Below are 16183 nucleotides of genomic sequence, written 5' to 3'. Positions count from 1 at the left end.
CAGACTCCCCAGACTGCCTCAGTGTCCATCCCTCTTTGCTCAGCCCAAGATGGCCATGCTTGGTCATATTTTTTCGCTGTGGAGTGTGGACTTTCTTCAGACCGGGTGTACAACGTGGTCTGTGTTTCAACGAGGCTGGTGTAGAAGATAGTGGCACTGGAGATAATGGCAGTACTTAACCAGGCACAGATGATGTGTTAAGTCCCCAAGTCCCTTGTTACTGTCACTTTATAATGGAAGAGTCGGCACTCTACCCTCAATCGGGTAACATCTCCTGATTATAAGCGTCAGTGGTTTAGTGGTAAAATCCATCGTTGCCATCGATGGGCCCCGCGTTCGATTCGCGGCTGACGCAGTGTTTTTGCTGCTTTTCTCCTGCTGTTCTTTTTACTTGCCTTTGCGGAATCAGTGCCATTGATTGTTTTTAGACGAGATAGATGGTAAAGTGATACGCCTGGTACCAGTCGTGAAATGATGATATGTATGGCTTAGGTAGAGGCTAAAGCGACGGTCTGTCTAGCTACCAGATGAAGTATGGTATATACTCAGGGTGAGTGAGCCTCTGTGAGACTTTTATGTTGTCCTTATCCTCGTAACCGTTTAAAGATCGTACATTGACTCGTACTTGAGAGCTATGAAACTGTAATTTCTCCGGGGCCGTACCAGGATAAATATTCTATCTCGATCTGGGCAGACGAGAACACCTTCAAGACTACCACCAGCAGCACAGTATACCCGGGTTCCGCTGGGTTGGTAATATTATTCCTAGAGCCGTGATGGTAAGCTAGGGTCTTTTAAGATGTAGTTAAAGCGGCGACTTATATGATCAAGCTACCTAAGTCTTAAGCAAGGAGTCACCCCTTTGGACGCCGTTGTCACGGCTAGGCAAAGGCACAGCTAGAGATTTGTGCTAGCGAGGCTGCTTTCTAGGTGGATGGAAGATTTCTTGTTGGTTAGGAGGACATTTCTACTTCGGGTAGCTTTGGACGTCTAAGCACAAGGCTGGATCCCCTTCTCCCTCCCTTTTTCGCCCCCTCTGAACGCGGCTCGAGCGAGCCATGCGAAGGGATACTATACCGGCCCAAGATTCCCATACGATTTCTCCCCATTACGAGCGTCTGTCAGCAGCGGAAAGATATCCGGCCAAAAGCCTCAGGGGCAAGCATAGGATGATCCGTTTCCTCAACGTGTTTCCTCAACGTCTCGCTCAGTGTCGGTGAAAAGATCATCAGATGCATCCTCCGCACCCTCAGTCTCAAGAACCCAAAGAGCTATCGGGTGTAGAAACTGTAGACAGCAAGAAGGCATTCGGGCTCCTCGAACCCGGGGACGTCTTCAGTCCGAGCAAAGGCATGTTATTAACGGGCCATGCCAGGTTGCAGGTTGTGAGTAGATTAAAGTCTACAAAATGCTGGTGCTGACAGTTAAGCAGACACACAGGAGAAGACCCAAGGTCCTTCCACTGTCGGTATACACAAGCTGGATGATTTGGTCCGCGACTACTGTCAGGAATATCTGAGGGCAGTAGACCTACCCGTTACACCCGGTAATATCCCCCGCGTTCCTGATCCAGATCAGAACCTCGGCGTCTATGAACTCGTAGTCCCGTTCAACATATATCAGAGTCGGGTACTGGACCTGAAGAGCTGCATAAACGGAGACACAGGGTACTCGCCGTCTGCTACCAGGTTCACCGGATGGCCGATTCTATACACTGGCAATACTAGCAAGATGACCATTCCAAGGAGCTTGTCTTTCTCAAAAGAATAGTAGCTGTGGAAGAGTTTGAACCACAACCTACCTTGGATTTCTCCTCTATCTGAGGCCGCGTATGAGAACCATTGGCTACTCTTCAACGAACAATTCTCATTCCGCACATTCGATTAGCCGTGCTTGACAGCCTCCTGGCCTGAGAACGGAGTTATGAAAATTCACGCTCCAAGTATTTGGTATTGTACTCCTAGTGATAGACTAGATCTAGTCTGTAGAGTGGGTAGAAAGTGCCTTATCTGGTCTTCACCCCGACCCTTCAATTGACGTATGTAGTGTATTCAACCAAGAAATTCCAGCATACCAGACTAGTCAACCAGTCGGCCGGCTCACCGGATGAGCTCAGTTTGGACATTTCGATCAAGCACGTTACTCAGATACTTACTGTGAGGCAGGCAGATATCCGAGCGACAACCATGATTGAGGGGAACTTTCAGCCTCCCGAGCTTGTTTGTTTCATTACAAGAACCACTACAAAGCTTTGTGGCTGGCAGAACTTTTGTCATCTTGCTTGCCAAAGATGAAGGCCGATGCCCTGGTCACGTAGTTGGTCAGGTAATTGTTGCTGTTGGTCCTCCGTATCTTAGTTAAACCAAGTCAGGATCCACCAAACACTGGACTGATGGTCTCAGAAATTATGTATATGTTAACGTTAACCAAGGTACCTAGTTACTCAGTCTTTGCTTGACCCACGAGCCAAAGGAACCATCTTTGCCGGATAAAGAAGGGCTGCCGACAACGGGAAAGAGATGGCAGCCTGGGTACATATCATTCTGCCGGAACACGGAAGTTACAAGTCGAACTGGAGCCTTTTGTTTTCATCATTTTTTTCTTTTTCTTGTCTTTATCCTTTTCCTTCCCCTTCCCATCTAACTAAGTACCACACAAGTCGCCGTGCTTATGGCTCTCACCCGGTAACCGCAACGCAACCGAGAGCATGTAGTTAACAATAAGATGGGCTGCCGGCATGAGGCAAAGAGCAACTTCGCCAACCCCCGTTATCAATCAGGCTGTTGTTCACTAGACAGGTAAACGAAGCGGCACCAGCGATATAGCCCTTGGCATGGCAACGCCTCGTGCATCGTATCTAACACATCAGCCGACCCGACCCCAGAATCCCGAGTATTCGGGCCTTTGGGCTAGCTGGTTACGGATCTCGGGAACATCCAACGGCTGCTGAAACTGTGCCAGAACACGCGGCTTTTGCTTGGATGACAGGAAAATGTTACATACGGCAAGGCTACCTACCTAGGTACCTAACGCGATCCGTCAAAGCCGGGTGCTCGACCCTGGCGTCTGTCGTCGTTGTTTGTCTGCCCCAAAGAAGAAATATAAAAAAATTGAAGAACTGGCCCATGGCAGAAGAGAGAGCGAAAATTTTTCCAATAAATAACACCACAGTTATGATTTATCGAAGCATGGATGGGACGAACTGGAACACGACGCCGGCAGAAATGTGGGTTTTGCTGCAAAGGCGGAATTGCTCCCCGGTCCCAGTTTGTTTCCACGCGGCGCCCGTTCGATGGTCAACGGTCCCAGGATGATGCAACGTCGAGGGCGCGCATGGCTGACTTGGGGCAAAGTGAGGCGAAAAGGTGAGAGGTGAAAAGGTGGGTAGGTGTTCCAGCCCGGGAATGTGTCCGACCGGTCGGTGAGTCCCCCCTTGTTGGCATCTCATCAATTCCTTCCCACACACAACCATCACAATGGGCAGGCTCCTACACTAGGCTTCCAGAAGTGTTCTTTGGGATCCGCTCCCGCACGGAGTACCCTGCAGCTCTTGGTACCGGCCGGCCCCCCCTTCCAACACAACCCATGTCGGTTCATCTGTGACCGGGCCGCCCATACGCTAGCGTGGGCCGTCGCAAAACTCACCCATCGGAATCCTCCCGGCCAGTTTTGCAAACACAACAGGGGAAGGAAAACCCTCGGAACGCCCGCTTTGCACTAACTACCCACAAAGCTGGGTTTTGTCTACTTGTGCAATGCGAACCACTGCCAGGACTCGGGACTCGGGAGTCAGGAGTCATCGACGTCAAGGCCATTTCATCAATGGACGGGAACAGCGCACCTTGTGGAGTTGCGGGTCGCCGACAGCGTGGTGAGCGGAGCGGCAGGCTGCCAGAACGGGCTTAGTCGCATCGCGCGTGAGATTCCGTTGGGCCTTCTGGAAATTTGGATCTGAGTTTGGCGCGAACCGAGCTGTGGGCCCTCTGTCATTGAGGGAGGGAGGTGGTGTCCGCTGCCGTTTCGGTAACGTTCAAGGTGAGTGGCACCGTTATATTTTAATGTCAACGTTATGCCGGACGGTGAACATTTTTGTCCCTGGCTTAACTCATCTCGCCGTGCAATCCCGTGATCTGTGTTGTTTCGTCCATCATTACCCAAAATCGACAGTGAGATTGCAAACCGGCATGCGTGATCTGAGATGACCAGCTGGGGCCGCGATCGATACATCACATTCTCAGGCTCCGTGTCGCACAGCTGACTGCTGCGGCATCAGAGACATGGCTTGCCAAGAGTGACCACTCCCTTTGCCATTCCTGTTGCTGTTTGCTGAGATCTGATTTCTCTGGGGTCTCGATTGGGCATGTTCCGGCCGCAACACCTCAGCTGTCAAGCAATCGCCGGCGACTTCAAGCGTTGATCGTGAGGGATGAAACATCGAGCGGCCACTGGACGCCCAACCGTAGTTATCCCTTACATTACACAAAACCCAATCGCCCATCGTTGTCGTCAGGTGATCAAAAGCAAATGCGCCGGGCAAGCCTCGGTTCTCACCTCCAGGGTGGCCGCCAATCGATCAATGGGAAGACTCCCGGAAGCGCTCGCTTCAACCCGCATGGCCTGCACAGGGCGATCCGGCGTACAAATTGTACGTACTATTAGAAGGGATAGGGAGTTCTCGGAAACGGTCCTATGTCGAGTGTACTGTGTACAGTGCTCTGTGAAGTCCAATGAGCTCAATCTGCTCAGCCCCCATACCCGGCCTGTGGTTCTAATTTGCGCTCTCGATGTTGAAGCAAACGAATCAACTGCAGCAAAAAAAGCAACGGAACTGCCGACTCCCAATCGCAATGCATAACGTTTGAGTGATGAGGGAGGTTGAACCAGGTCTCACGTCAACTTGACGTACTGTACAAGTACAGTACATACCCGGGAACTGCCAGAGGCTAATGCAGGTACGAAGACAGTGGCTCGGCTTCGCGTCTAAAGGATCGTCCGTTTTCCGCTTCTGGACTCCAGATTCCAGAATACCGTCACATTACCCTACTAGTACTGTATATGCACTCCAAATGGACGTGCCCGGTTTTCTGTAATCGCAGTGTCAACTTCAGATGTAAGTGGCGGGAGGAGAAACGGGATTAAATTGCGGTCATTGTGTAGTTACAGAGTACTCGCCTGAAAGACAACCGCTCAACTTTTAGCAGCCGCATGAAGCGTTGGAAGTGGCACCATAATAACACGTGCTGGCCTTCCGGTCCGGGAGCTCGACCCGGAGGTCAAAGCATGTTTCCATGTGGCATTACCCTTAAATTTACCGTGCCGCGGCCCGGTTCCACCAGCCACTTTGCATTTGTGGGCTGTCCCCGAAGAGCAAAGAGCCGTCCTCGAAAAAATTCCCATGATGGTAACGCTGTGTCGTTGCATGCTTCACGGGCTGCCGCGTCATCGTTCTGTTGATTGCAAGGTGACGGAGGATCCGTAGATATGACAAGGCGCAATGGCAAATTCTGCGGATTCTGTGTTTCAGAAGTCCTGTGCATCTGCTCAAGGGACGGCGTAAGGCCACCGAGATTCTGCCGTGATGTGCTGCGACACCCGTGTCAGCTCGGAGGTATGCAACGGGAGGTGACGTATGACGCTACCGAAGTAACCGAGTCCCAAGTTTTCCGAGCATCACACAACAGCAGCTATTTCAAGCGGCTGGAACGGAGGAGTATGATTGCAGAGAATACGGCTTCCTGGTGACACAGCCAACTCCTCTGCCCCTCGCACGCAACCAGACGTGCTCAGACGCGTTATTGTTGTGCACATCGCTCATCCGCGATGTCCCCTGAATCCGTATGGAGCACTCTTCTATCGCTGATGAACCGTTGAGGCGGCGCGAGCGGCTTGTTGATAAGTTATTGTATGGAAGTGGAGATATGTAGGCCCCTCCCCCTGCTGAGGTTCATGCTTCTAGAAGTTTTCTGCAGGACCACTGCGGGCACTGCGGCAGAGACGGGCTCCATTCGCCTCTCCTCGGCATCAACACCGCACCGAAGCTGTCAAAAGCGTCTCCACCAGATAAAGGATGTGCGATCTCTGCGATGCGCTATGCAGGATCGGGTTATGGGGCTTGTGCTCCGCGAGACTCGGCTCCCCTTTCCCTCTTGCTGATGCGAGACGTCGCTTAAAGCACTAGTTCGCTTTGAGCCCGGCTCAAGCCTCAGCCTTGCTTGTTCGCTTCTGCAATCGTGGATAACATTACCGGCCGTTTGGTAAAGACAGACATGTTCGTGCACGGCAGCTGGGCCAATGTCCGATGCAGCAATGTTTCTCAAGTCAGTCTTCTTGTCTGCGGCTGCCCTGCTGTCTCGGGCACAACGTCTGGCGGGGTCCCGGGCATATTAATGAATCCAATATTATGTAGAGAGCCTCATCTGCTCCCGCACTGAACGGCCGACGCATACAGCGAAGCCCGCGCCGTGTGATGCTTGGCGATGTCGATTTATTTGGCTCTGTTCGTCCGAAACAACACGGGCCTGCTGAGATGCGTCCGAACGCAGGTCGGACAGGGTTCAGCTCGCCTCACTTCCGCTAGGCGTGATCCGTACCGCTACGGCCTCAAGCGGCCGGGTCTCGAGGAGGGAACGATGTATGCGTTGAAGCCAAGCTCTTTAAGGACCCTACGTGTACGGGCGCAACCTCATTGACTGCGTGCGTAGAGCCCGTGATACAAAGCTGTCCATATGAAACAGAGGGCAGGGTCTTCAGGCATTGCAACCTTGGAGAGCCCATGTTTTGTGTCGGAGCATCGTTCTTTCCCTCCGCCTGCTCTTAATCGGGGCCATCAGTGAAGTTGCGGTGGGGATGCCAACGTGCACAGATATGCACCTAAAGTTGCTGCTTTCCACTGCCCTGCATGCAAGAGGCAGGATATTGGGCATCATCGCATTATTTTGACATTTTAGCGTGTCTCTCCGGCATGTCTCCAGCATCTTCACCTTGTCTGTGAGGAGCCAACAAATCGGCCGCATGCCGGACCTCATTCTGTTTTGGTTCACCGCTGCATGCCTAGGTCGATGTTGCCATCCGACCCGGGGCATCGGATGATTCCCCCAACTATTTGGCCGCTGCCGTAGTTTACGGGGGCAGGTGAAGCAGGTTTCGGGCTGCCCTCAGAGTCGTTGTATCCGCGCGATGTCAGGCAGGTCTCCGGTCTAGCCCCGTTGTCTTTGTCCGGCTCTTGTTTGGTTGCATGGCGTCGCAGAAACGGACCACAATTTGTGTCTGCATATTCGTTGTATGCCGATACTTACGTAGAAAGGTCGGAACAAACCGTCACTGCTGGTTTGGGTACTAGTACTAGTAGGTAGTAGTCATCGGTACACCCCAGAGCCCGGCTGTGGCAGTCCTCCCGTTTTCGGACCGCCCCGCAACGGCCATGGCCGGTGCAACTCGGAACCTCGACCGGCCAATGAGTATATCGTGTTTCTTAAGAAAGCGGTACCGTAACTCGGAGCTGCAGAACTCCGCCTCGGCTTGGATCAAGACCTCTGTACTCGGCGGAGTCTTCGACAATCACTACCCGTCAATGTTGCGGAGGCCGGGACCGTTTGTTGCGTGTATGTACTTTTGTGGTCCGTTGGATTCGGTGTCTCGATGGGCCTTTGTCCTGCCCGCCAACTGGACCGCAAACGCAACTCATGCGAGCGCGGATAGGCGGATAGCAAGCCTACCTATCATCTTTTGTCGTAACACCCCCAGAAGTCGCGCGATGCAGGAGTCCAATCACCCCGGAGGCGCCTTGCTCGGATCGAATAACGTGGCCCCTGCATCATGACGTCCGACATCATCGGACGCAACACCTCCCACATGCAAAGGCCGGGGAACACCTCCGGCAAACCTTTTTGTTGTGCCAGCGCGTTATGCGATGTCGAAGGGCATCGCCTTCGCTGCGAGGACAGACTGCTCTCAACGCTGCCTATTACCAGGTTACCGCTACGCTCGTCTCGGCTAACAACAACCTTGGTGCTGGTGATCTGGATTGCACGGATAGCCACCGTTTAAAGTTCTGGGCCAAGCCTCGATACTGTGCGAGTCTCGAAGCCTGGAGTGCGGCAGGAAACGTGGACTGCAGTTAGCCAACATTGCGGCCGGCCGGCGTCTTCACTATCAGGGCAGACGAGCCCTAAGAATAGTGTGCATCCGATGCAGTGCCACGACAACCGGCAGTGAGCCTATCTTATGCAGTGTACAGATGCAGGATGGATCTACCGGGGCATGTCCTCTGTCGGCCGGGGTGTGTGGACGAGGGGGTGGGTGTCTCGAATGAACGCTTCCGCTGTCTCAATTGGACGTTCGGAGCTGGTAGAGCACCCGAGTTGATCTCCCGTTGCCATGGCTCCTCGATGCGGTCCTGGAGTGGTGAGTCAAAGGGGTACCAGTTGGGCACCGACTGCACGAGAGATCGTAATGGACTTCCTTCTGCGACTAGATGAACCGTATGCCTGAGCAAACGGTGATCGGTAATGTAAGGGAAGTTGTTGTTCGCAGACGGAGCGAGCTGGTGTGAAACCGGAAGAAAATCTCAGAATTGAGAGAGCCCGAGTCAATTTTCTGTGACGGGAACCACGGCCGGTCCCGAAGTGTGCAACCGGTCTTTTCGTGTTTGCTCCGCAGAGTGACCGCAAGACTCAGGCTGCTGCTTGCTTTTTCATCAGATTAAAGCCATATTCTCCTAAAGTTCCCCGCGCAGCCCGGGATGGATGGAAGCTTGTGCTGCATTGATGTGCGCTGTGGCTGGTGGGTGCATAGGTTGTGAGGGCATCCGTCCCCATCATCTGACCGATCGGGCAAACCCGTGGCTTGTGTATCTCCAATCCTAAGGCAGGTAAGGTAGGTAGGTGGTCGTCGGTGGTAGGGTAGTGCTTTCATCTTTGATCGAGATTGCCTCACACCTGCTCCCAGGTTCCATTGGAATTGTTTACCAGTGTGGTAGGACGACTGCGAGTAGTAGAGGTGGCGGCCTGCTTTTGGATCCCTTCCTTCCGCGGCCCCAAGCAGGCAGTCAGGTTCTTAGTCCGCCTGACCGGCCGTGTCCCGTCCCGTCCATCCAACCCTTCAGCATCTACCAGGTACCTAACTCCCGAATGCTGATTTGTTGCGAAAATAATTCGCACCGGAAATTCCTATACAGCACTAGTACGCTAATCGTACAGCACGAGCACCTCCCTCAGTCTTGCATCCACGGTGAGCTGTCCCAAAAGAGAAATCTAGTCCCAAAGCTTGGGCATGGATTTCACCTTCACCTCGCTCGGACATCCCGTTAAGTTAGCCTCAGCACAGGCCAAAGGACACCATGACGATGGAGACACGCGAAATCCACTGGGCCTTCAGCACCAGCTAAGCCGAACGTCGCGCTTTTTGGGCTGGAGAGAATCTGGGTAACGATGCCGCGCCGAGAAGCGTGGCTTTGACGCTGTGCCTGGCAGTTTTATCGTTCTGCCGATACGGTGTGCATCGCTGCTCACATCATCTCCAGCTGAGAAGGACGCGCAGGTACCCACGAGCTGCGGTACCTCCGTTGTGGAACAGGGTACCACGACCGCGGCCTGGTAAATCCGCCGAGACCTGGGATCCTGAAATGGAAGCCGCTCGGGTCATAGCCGTCAAAGCAGCACTGCCAGAAAGGGGTTCAGGCTTCGAACAAACGGTAACTGACCGGGACGCCAAGACTCGTAACGGAGCGAGTCCAGGGGTAAGTGATGTACACTGGAGCCAGGTACCCAGCTCAAATCTCTCGACGCCAACACCCACTTGTGTCCGGGGTGCAGGGGCAGGGTAGGGAAAAAAGTGTCTGTTGAATTTCGTTTCCCTGTTGTCCCATCAATCCCATCCCCTTCGTTTTATGTTTATAAGGCCGACGGCTCCCCGTCGCATCCTGCTCCTTCTCTTTGGATTCCCCATCACAGCATTTACACCCTTTCTATTGGGTTAGCTTTACCGGTCCCTTTCGTGGTTACCGTTGACACTCTTCGAACAACACCCTAAGTCCACTCGTCTCAGTCTCCCGTGACATTACTCTCAACTCTCTCGAAGTTGTAGAGCTGAAACCACCACGAGACCAACAACCCAGACCGCCATTGCCGACACTTGGGGAAAGAAGGTTCTAAGAGGAAGAAACCTCCGGACTCATCACCTTACGCCCACTGCGCCGCAGTCTACGGATCCCAACTGTTACAGACATCCCCTGAACGGGTGTCCATCACGGAGCCACTCAGATAGCACCGGCAAACCCGCGCTTATCTCCAGTCTCAGACGATTCGACAGCACTATACCTGCTTGCTTCATCGCCTCGGCACCTTCGCCAATCCCGCATTCAGTTTGTCTTTCGACGAGGTCTATTAGACTGTGAGTCACTGCAAAATGCCATTGTCCGCTCAGCCTAGACTCAATCTCGGCTCGGCTTGCCGACCCTTTTGGGCTCGGAGACTGGCTGGTGTTCCCGTGCCGCGGGTCGTATTTATATCTGGCGTTTTGAACATTGTCGCTAACATGCATCCTTCGCGCTGCAGCTCCACCCTCATCAGATCCAACCGTGACCATGGTTGTCAAAGAGCCAGTACAGCAGTCCAACTTCGGCCGAGGGGCCTACGACACAACTGGCGTTCCGAAGCCGCCGCCGCCCAAGCCCCGGTAACGTCTCGCAGCTTGCGACGGAGCGTAGCGATGCACATCCCTTGATTTGCGCCGATGCAGATCACGGGTGCATCACGGCCAGTCCAAGTTCGAACCACGGAACACCAACATCGGACCGCGTCGGTAGCGCTCGCAGCATGAGCTTGTCTGACCGAGTATCCCGAGTACACATTCAGCATGACATCCATTTTCATTTTCCTCGCTTTGACGACTACTCGGTTTTAATCACGCCTGTAATACTGCACCATTTCGCACCCTGGTCCTAATGGCGTGGGACATTCTCATTCCGATACCACATTTTAATCATCATTCCTCGCACGATACACAGTACGGCTCGGCGCCACTTGCTTCCCAGCAGCAAGTAATGGGATACTTCAGGGAGGGCGATTTCCGGGATTTTCTGATCGGCGTTCAAACATATAGACGGCACCGGCTCGGGGGTTTCCGGCGGCGTGACCTAGGTCACTTGCACTTTGCTTCCTGTTTACACGCACCACATCAGCAACACAGCGCCAGCGCAACAAACAGCTGGCACAGTGCTTGAATCCCACCGAGCGATCTCGATCATCTAATTCGCCGAGCGGAGCACCAGAGTTCCAATGGACATGCGGCACCGGCCGTACCCACTTGGTCAGAACCACGCTGGTTGCCCTTCGGCCTGGGAGGGAGGGCATATGATGCCCTTGCTCCACCGTGAAGCGAGCGCGCATTTTCCTTTTACAGTTCAACGGTTATAGGGATTTGGCTATCTATGGATAAGACTTGGTGGGCGGGAAAAAAAGAACTGATTTGCATATAGACTTTTGTTGTGTTTTCCTCACCCCCTGTAACACTTCTGTTTCTTGGATGGCTTCGTCTCCTCGCGGGGATGGGCCATCAGCACCACGGCAATGACTCTTTTTCCTTTTCAGAAATGTTTTCACTACTGTATACAACTGGTTGGAGCGGAGGAGTCCTTTACATTTCGGCCCACGACGGTAGCTGGGCTGGATCCAGGCACAATGGAGATACCCCCTTGGTGTTTAGACAACTTGTACAATACAATCCATATAAGACGCGAGATAGCTTCACAGCCTAGAGCATGGCTCGATCTTGGGGGTTTATTCAAGAATCTTATTTCAGAGTATGCTTCATATGTGCCGGACCACTTTGCAGGTGCGACTAGCTTTCTTTCCGCCTACACTCATGCATAGTTACTTGGCTATAGTGGTATATATGACGTGAGTTTGGTCTCAGCGATGATATGAGCGTATACTGCTGGCCACCAGTGCATCGACGTCGGACTGCATCAGTAGCTCCGGTTGCACATATCACACAGGACTACAAATGGCAGCCTAAAGTTCCTTCCCCCGTGACCTTCCCCATAATAACAGTACCACAGAGCCTGTTCAACTCGAGTTGAAGGCCTTTTACTACAATAAGCAAGACTCGGCTTCGGGATCAAGACACCATAGGAGGGAGTCTTGCCGGGAATCCACTGACGATACTGGCCGGACTCATCGCGGTTGTACTACACTATGCGGTGGACTTTTGTCATCAGGGGCCGCACATAAGCACGGCGCATGCGACGCCGCCATGAGGTCATCCACATGGTATGGGACGGGACGGGAAGCGCCCACGCCCGGAGCGAGGCGTGGATTCGGATGGTCCCACTGGAACGAAGCCGGAATCTGTCAGCCTTTCCTGGAAGGACCGGGAACGCCGGAGTTGACTCCGTCATCGTGCCAGTGCGGGTGATTCATCATTCTTAGACGAAGGTGTGTTACACAAAGGCGGCGGGGTTATGCACTGTGTCATGACCCGAGGATACCCAACCGAACCAAAATTATGTTCGCAGTTTTCAGCCAGAACCGCGGGTCGGATGGCTATAGTTAGCAGGCATCCAAGAGGAAGAATGCATCCATCAAGTTCACCGGTCCGTCTCATCCCGCGCAGCATCTTCTCATCTCGTGTGTCCTCCTCCTCCTACATGCGCCTTATCGGAACACATTCTGTCGAAGATCACTCTGTCGTCAGCACAGTTCGGTCCCGACTCCAAGGGCGCGGCGACACCGCAGCGTCCCATTCCCCAGGAGCGGCACTAATGCACGCTTAATGAAGGGGAACAAAATCCAGACAGCATTCCCGGGACCAGAGGCCTGGGTCCGCGTCTGCTGCACCGGGAACGTCCGCCGGGCGGGGGCCTGCTTTGCTTCACTCATGCAGGATCCCCACCCAAATTTCCCTCGCAGAGAGAAGCATGGCGTCCAGGATGGCTAGTCACTGCTAGTGTAGAGTTCAAGTTTTGGGAAGTGGCTGTTGCAGCCACAGACTCTCCACTCTCAGCACCTGAGACGGCTATGATCTTAATTTCCCCCATAACACCACCACACGTGTTGGGATGTTTTCATCGCGATCCGCACATCAGTCGATCACCGTTATCTCTGTGATGAGTCGATTACAACTGTACAATATGTACTTCGCCACAGTCATCTTGCACTGCCACCCCGGCACTGGCTAAATACCGTTCATTAGAAATGTCGGCTCGCTGCATCTGTGCCGCTATGAGCAGCGTGAGAGCGTATGCAAGGTCAGGAAGGTTGTGCAGCGATTATTATGGGATGCCGTCATCATAATGTAAGGTACAAGGCGACGAGGTTACAGTGAGCATACCCTTTCTCCTCACCGAAGTGTTTCCGTTCGTCTCATCTTCCTTCCATCCGTTCGCGATACGTGGGGGTTACCGTCCATAGAACCTTTTCCGTTTCGAGATAACACTCACTGGCACCCAGCCATCCATCACCTCAGCCCAGGTAAGGAAATGCCGATTTCCTCCCCAGAATCAATCGGCAGTGGACTTGATCTCCCGTTTTGACTTCTGGTTCAGGAGGAAAAGACAGCTCGTCATTTCATTTCAAGTTCATCGCATTTTCATTCCGTCGTGGTATTTTCCCATACGCTAACGCACTGATCTCCCCCTTAACGCTCATCGCTAACGCGGTTTTCGCATGATCGACGGGGCGCGACCCACTTCGGTCCCCGAGCGCCCTGCATGAGCGAACCGCGGATTGATCCCGGTGGATTGGGTCGCCTTTTCCCGTTCGTCGGTTTGACACCGAGCCCGCACGGGCGCTCTGGTCACCAGGGGACCCGCTCAGCAGTTGCCAATCCCAATCCCATCGATCTTGTCGAATCGTTCCTTGCACGCCTCGTTGGCGCGGTGATCCATCACCTTGTGCCCTCTCTTTTGCTTTCTTCAGTTTTGGTGTGGATATCGGTGGTTTTGGCATAGCAACGCCGGCCAGATCCTGCGCATTCCTGAAGGGCGAGAACCTTCCTTGCCCAGCTGGGCCTCAATGGGTCCTCGGACTATTACGTAGTTCTAGAAGCTCCACTTTCTTCTATAGCATTTCTAAATAAGGAAGTGTGATTCTCCATAGAACTCGGCGCCGCGTTGAGCAACCTCTTCAGGATCAACAAGTGTCCGTTTTCTCCAGCGAAGTGCTTCAATTCTTGTCCCACGGATCTGGTACCGTTCGCTTGGCTCGTGCCAAGCTGCGATCATGATGCATCATTTCGACGCGGGAGGTCTTCCCAACCAACCATCTTTTCTCTGCTTTTTTGCCAGCTTGGCAGGCAGTTGCAAACAGCCAACCTGGGAAAAAAAAAAAGAAACAACACTGCACACGCGGAAACAGAGAAGTGATAAGGAGCACCAACCCAACCTGAACGACGGTAACGTTAGAGCACGCAATACAAGCTTCCAAAGTCACCATGCCTCCACCCATGGGCAAAACGGAGAGGGACTCAAACATGGCCCTTCAAGATCGTCTCAAACCCCTGAGAGTCCCTGAACTGGCAAGACCCAACCTGCAACGAACTGCGCCCGGTTCCCCTATGTAACGTAACTACCGTCCGTTATTCCCATCTGCATTCCCATTCCTAGCCTTCTCACTTCCCTTCCCCAAATTCCCAGAGACAGAACGCACCGGTATCCAAGCCACCGGGTCCGACCCCTTATTAGCCTAACCCGCACTAGTATGGCGCTAGTGACCGCACGCACACCCGCGCTCGCCCTGGCATCGCTGTCCCGTGGTCAGCGATTGGCCGTGCAGCTAGAAGCTAGGACAACCGGTGTGTTGCCGGCGAGACGAGCCGGCTGCGTGGACGCTACGCTAACCGTACGTTTAGGTAGCTCGCCGGCTTGCTGAGGTTGGCCAAGGGGGGCGGAATTTGATGTAAAGAGTTGCGATGTGGTACTGTGGGGTAGGGAATAGGCGAGAGAAAGTTTTCGCGTCGTGGTTCCTGGTCGTGACCAGTGGCTTCACGGTGTCTTATTACCGTGTACGGACTGTAGTTATGGTCAGGTTCCAGGTTGTTCGACGAAGGTATCAGCTAGACTGCTCCGTTAGCTGACCATTGCATTGCGATGCTGAGAGCAATGCCGAACGTAATCCGTCAGAGACCCCAGGGCCAGGCTCAACCTTGATGACTCGCCAGGGGACATGGGACAGAGCTTGTGTTGGCGGATACCGTACCAGAGACGCCAGGGAGGATCCAATTCCCGTGAGTGCCGGTGTCCACCCTGCTGGCACTTTGTTGCCGGGAGTGGTTGCCTGGCGAGCCTGGGGCGGGATCCAACAACGGTTTTCTCCGGGTCACTCAGGGAGCTCCTGTTTTGTTGCATGAGAAGTGGCAAACATTGGCACCTCGGAAGCTCAGTAATAAGTGGGCATTGAATTTGTGATATGCTGCCGGCTCTTCGATGCTCTCAGGGTTGAATGAATAGGGAAGACTGATCCACCACTGCAGTTTACTTCATGAACGACTAAGAGTTGTTCAGTTGACTAAGAGAGGAGGCTGCTAGATGAAAGCCGTGGACAGTAACTCTGGGCAGATCACGATACCTTGGGCGGCATGATAAAGAGGTTGACTACCTGGGTAAGTAGGGACCTACGACACCAATATCGAGTTTCCAGGTTTCATTTTTCGGCGATCTAGTACATACCTAAAACCAAATCACCATACATGCAACCATGATGGCACCGATATCACTGCGTGTTACCATTCTGACAGCAGGAGCCCATAGTAGGTTGAAGATGAAGGGAAGAAATGAAGGGCAAAAAAGTTACAAAAAGCTCAGCTAGAAGCGGGATTTGAACCTACAAATCTGAGGCCTACAAAAACTGCCCTTGCCCATACCACACATGGCATAAAGGTCGTTTTGATAGTCGTGCACACTTGTGTTGAGCACAACACAATACCACTTGACCAGACGGCCTCTGGAAGGGATGCTGACCTGACAATGTGTACGGATGTCGCTACCAAAAGAAAATGCTCACCGCCTTCAGTGCCAAGAACGCCACCACTGTAAACCACTGTAAGGCGGTAAATTACCTCCTTCCCCTATCCTCCTGCATCTGCTAGTTACTGGTTATTCAGTACTGGGCCCGGGTGCCAGAACCACATCTTGACGGCGGTTCTTTGACCTCCCTTCTGCGTATTCGTTCCCGCCTTTCAAGCGAAT

General features: G+C 53.2%; 1 non-coding gene across 1 annotated transcript; it reads left to right on the top strand.

Moving 5' to 3' along the window:
• The first annotated feature begins 284 nt into the window (after positions 1–284).
• On the top strand, positions 285–355 carry B0T15DRAFT_t169. The gene has a single exon. It is a non-coding gene; the product is annotated as a tRNA-Gly (tRNA).
• Positions 356–16183: the final 15828 nt, after the last annotated feature.

This window comes from Chaetomium strumarium, assembly GCF_033439665.1.
Source record: "Chaetomium strumarium strain CBS 333.67 chromosome Unknown B0T15scaffold_5, whole genome shotgun sequence".
Classification (NCBI taxonomy): Eukaryota; Fungi; Ascomycota; class Sordariomycetes; order Sordariales; family Chaetomiaceae; genus Chaetomium; species Chaetomium strumarium.
The sequence above is the reverse complement of the archived record's forward strand: the minus strand, read 5'-3'. Positions and strand labels throughout refer to the sequence as shown.